The sequence below is a fragment of the Papaver somniferum genome, chromosome 1 (assembly GCF_003573695.1).
Source record: "Papaver somniferum cultivar HN1 chromosome 1, ASM357369v1, whole genome shotgun sequence".
Lineage (NCBI taxonomy): Eukaryota > Viridiplantae > Streptophyta > Magnoliopsida > Ranunculales > Papaveraceae > Papaver > Papaver somniferum.
The window spans coordinates 235,436,809-235,441,832 of NC_039358.1; the positions used below are offsets into that span (position 1 = coordinate 235,436,809).

The 5,024-nt window shown below is 34.3% G+C and overlaps 1 long non-coding RNA gene across 2 annotated transcripts; it reads right to left on the reverse strand.

Moving 5' to 3' along the window:
* On the reverse strand, window positions 1-349 carry LOC113338773. 2 transcript variants are annotated; one of them, XR_003354844.1, is made up of 3 exons: window positions 333-349; window positions 140-234; window positions 1-61 (listed from the first exon to the last, which is right to left on the reverse strand). It is a non-coding gene; the product is annotated as an uncharacterized LOC113338773 (long non-coding RNA). The 2 variants fall into 2 exon arrangements; XR_003354845.1 differs by having other exon boundaries at window positions 5-41.
* Between the last annotated feature and the right edge of the window lie 4,675 nt (window positions 350-5,024).

Sequence of the window (5,024 nt, forward strand, 5' to 3'; positions counted from 1 at the left end):
TTCTTCTTGAAATTTCCATTCTTAGTTAAAGGAGCTGCAACCTTTTTAGATGTAGCAGCAGCTAAGAGACAAACTTTTCTCAAACATAACATCTTTTAAATGCAAAATAAACAAACCCACAAAAATAAAAGGTACTCACTTTCTCGGAATCACTATCAAATCCGATTCAGAGCAGCAAGATTCTGGTTTTTCCTTCTTAGCTGCTACTTGTTTTGTAACATGAAACACAGGTTCCTGAAATAACATGTGGGACAAACTAGAAATTAAAAACTACACATATATCACTTCAAGGGTATAAATAACAGGGAAAGATTGCAGGACCTAGTTCTTACACATTTGCTTCTTCTTATGACCACGTTCTCAAATAATTTCCATCCTTTTAAGAATCGCAAGCACTTGATCCTATTGAAAGTAAGTAATATAAAAGGGAGAACTTAACTGACTCTTCCCTACAGCTTTGAGCTAAATATCTGCTGGGTAATGCTTTTTGCTTTGCATCATGGTGAACCAGTAAGAGCCACCTCTATTAGGACATGGTTTACATCCTCAAACCTCTCAGACAATAGTAAGATACAATCCATAAAATATGTATTCTAAGCAAACACCATGTTTCTAAATCCCACAAAAAAGAACAAAAAAACAAATCCAGACTAACCCCTGAATGAAAATTTAAGCAAACTTCAAACATACAAAACACAACAAAACCCATATCAATATTATTTATGAAGTGCTAGTTAACCATAGAAGGATAGACTATCACTCTAACCAAGGTCAAAAAGTATAAATCCCTTTTTCAAAAACAAAACAAGAACCCCTAAACAGAGATTAAAACCCAATAACCTATTTTTCAGACAAACAGAAACCCTTAAAAAAAAATCCTCAAAAATTACAAAAAAAGCACAGAAGATTCAAATATCCTAGTGCAAATCACACAGAAAACAAGTTGTATTAAAAAGGAAAAAAAAAATTCAAAAATCACAAAATCAAAAACTAGCAAGAGATTCAGAGGTAGATTCACAAACCTTTGAACACAGCGACTCCTCCAAATGGACTTCCAAACTAACCCTGAAAAAAGGAGAATTAGAGAAAAATCAGTACCAAAGTCTTAGTATGAAACCTTAAAATAAAAACCCAAAACCATTTTTCATGAAACCCTAGTACGTGAAATTGATAATATGAAACATTGAAACTGATATTCGAAATTAAAATTAAACTGAAACTGACCAGATTAAGAGATGCAGCCACTGTGAGCAATAGATGTGAAGGATTTGTATTAGGCCTTGATTTGGAAATTTTGTTACGAGATAGGGTTTTGGTTGAGGCGGAGTTAGAGAGGAAAACAACCGAGAAAGAGAAAGGAAAGAAGAGAAAGAGGAAAGTGAGAGGAGAGGAGAAATTTTTTTGGTTTTTGTATAAAATTTTGGACGGTGAAGATTGATCCTCGGTTCCTCATACGGATTGTGGAAGTTTTTGAACGGTGGAAAATTGGTTATGGATTCTCATACGGATTGATACATGTGTGTTTCTTTTGAACAAAAGTGTGTTTCTTTTGAACCTTCATAAGACCAAAATCCAAATTTCGGTATTTCGAAATACTTTCATATTTGGTAGGATTATATATTTTTATATAAGGAACATTCCACGGAAATCTTATCTTCAAATTAATTGTTGTTTTGATGTTTTATAGAAAAAGGTGACACACAACTGTGTTCTTTTGAACCTTCATAAGACCAAAATCCAAAGTTTTGTATTTCGAAATACTTTCATTTTTGGTAGGATTGTATATTTTTATATAAGGAACATGTCACCGAAATCTTAGCTTCAAATTAATCGTTGTTTAGATGTTTTAGAGAAAAAGGTGACACACAAGTGTGTTCTTTTGAACAAAAGTGTGTTTCTTTTGAACCTTCATAAGACCAAAATCCAAAGTTCTGTATTTCGAAATACTCTCATTTTTGGTAGGATTGTATATTTTTATACAAGGAACATGTCACGGAAATCTTAGGTTCAAATTAATCGTCATTTAGATGTTTTAGAGAAAAAGGTGCCACCATGTCAAGATTATGTCATTATAACCATGTCAAAAATATCTGACAGGTTTAGTACTCAGGTGTAGATTCCGACATAATATGAGATGACATTGAGGATAATATGAACAATATTGGTAGGTTAATGATTTTTATGAAGATTCTCAGTTAGTGGAAGCAGAGATTCCTTTGGAATATTCCCCCAAACCTTAAACGGACCCCTATTCGCCAACTTCGAGGCATGAACCTGGCTTCGAGATCGAAACCTGGAGGTAAGTGGACTACTATAAGTCGAAAACTTCGGAAGACAATGAACCCATATAATATGCCAAACATTAGTAGGTTTACGACTCCGATGTAACTAGCAAGGTTTCAATATTAAAAATTAACGCATTCGTCTGAAGATGTATTTTTGACTTACAACGAAATAAATATTTCTCTGGAAAATAATATATACCAGATTTTTAAAATTGAACTGAGGATTATCCTGGTGAATATTAAAGATCCATAATCGAACTTACAACAAACAAGATTTCGACATAAGTTGCACATACATAAATTGATAAGTAAATTACGGATCAACTAGGCCGACTTTTTAGCAGGATATATCATAGAAATTCGCAAAGGTGGAGCTAATGTGTCATTTCTAGCTTCAAATATGGTTAAAGGTATACAAACACATGTCAAATTGAGTGTTCCATGTCTAGACTAAATATTAGCTTTTGGATAACAAGGTCAATCTAATTTCTCATAGGGAGTCTATAATAAAAACGGGACTGAGGAAACAGAGTTTAGTAAACAAAATCAGTAATTTCGAATCATTAATCGATTTCTGAGACAGAAATCAAATTTTGTTAATCAGAGATCAGTCAAGGCATATTTTGGTCCACACTCCACACAAAATCGGTAAATATCTAGTCACTATAATCAATTTTCAATCCAAATAGTAGGTTTCAGATAACAAGATTTCAGATAAATATCTAGTCACTATCTAGAACCATGAGGATCGCACATTACATGGCTGACAGGGAATCTAATTTAAACAAGTCAAGAGGATTATGCTTACAGTTACAGATCACACTACTCGAAATTATAAGCTGACACTTAAAATTGATTAAATCATGATTAAATTATAAAGTCCTAACTTTTAAAAATTTCATCAAAATATAATAAGTTGATTCCATTAATCAAATATTGGGTTACCTTTCCACAAAATTTATTTACTGAACTCTGTTTGAAGCTCGTTAAACAAAAAATCTGTCCTCAAAATGATTTTACAGAACTCTTTTTGGTTACAGTTGGTTCAATCCAAAGGTTACCTGTTCGATGCAATTACACAGTGGCTATTCTCGTCTTCTTGGCACCATTCTTGGCCTCTTGGCACCATAAAAATTAAGCAAACAAGCCAAATGGGGTTCATCGACAAGAACATTTTTAAAGCTGTCGGGACTAGGCTTCTCAAGATCGTCTACCTTTATCGTTAACCCCATTGGTGAAGGAATAACAACCCACTGATCAGAGCTTTTCAAATATTTGGAGTAAAAAACCTGGATTGTCTTCCACTAGAATTGCTGGTTCGTCATATATTTTACTGGAACTTCTCATACTGTTCAACTTTACCAAAACCAGATTAGAATCTGGATAAATTTTGATTCCACTGCCTACCTTCACCCAGTCACAGTAGAACACAGTCTCATGAAAAGTGGTATAGTCCAATTTTAGTATTTGGTTAATCAGTCCATACCACTTTGATAGGTGAGTTTCAGGAGATGCATCACCTCTGTTCCTCCTAAACGTGGTGTATTCCTCTACGCAGACACCACTATCTTGGGTCTCATGGTCTTCTTCATAAGACCTAGGAGAAAACACAAAACCATTTACACGATATTTTATATACTCTGTCGCTCCTCCAACAGGACCTTGTGCCAATCTCCACAAAACCCAATCTGTTTTTTTCTCTTGCACTAGCTATACAAAATGAAAATAACAAAAGTCAACCAAGGCTTAGATTGAAACTAAGGCTTCCATTGGAGAGAAACTAATTTCACGCTTAGCATTTTCAATTTTCCATATAAGGTGTCCACATCTGTATAATCTAAACAAGATACATAGAAGCCATACCTTTTATCACGCTTAACATAATCGACTTCATTTCCGTATATCTACTGGGTAGCGTGTTTTCTTTTGGTAACCACCCTTTTATCATTTCCAACAATTTGGTCACATAATTACCTGATATTCCAAACTGTTTCTTTAAATTCTGCATCTCCACGATCGCCGATAGTGTACTAACATTGCCTTCACAAGTAGGATACAATTTCTGTTCAGCCAATTCTTTGTACTTTTCGTGTCTCTTTTGCGCATCTGGTTCAAACTCAATGATTCCTCAGTATCATCCTGTATCCCATTCGCATCATCGATAAAAACACCAGCACCATTACTTCCATGAACTTAAAATGCAACATCAATAAAAGAAGTCAAATCTGGAAATACATCTTCTCTAACTTGCTCATTAGACACAGTATCTACTGGACGACTCATTACATTATTAACCGTCTGCTTCTCACCATGAAAGACCCAAGTGATATACGACTTGTCGATACCATACTCGTACAAATGTTGTTGCACTTCCTTAATATCGAGACGACCCCCATTTAGACATATAGAACATGGGAAAGGACAAAGGGTTTTCCAAGGACCATATGTAGATGCATATTTAATGAAAATTTTTACCCCATCTCTGTATACTTGACCAAACTTATCATTCTCAAACATCCAAGACTTATCCAATTCTCTATGCATTCTGAAAATCAAGATTAACCACGTTAGCCAGGTCCCCAAATCTTATTTTACTGCACCAAATTCATCTAATAACGAAAAAGAAACGAATAAGAAACACAGAAGAATTTTACAGAAACAGATAGATGAGAAGAGAAGTACGGAGATTGAGAAGACCACATATTATAAAATTCTAATTTTATGTTTTATGTCTGTCAT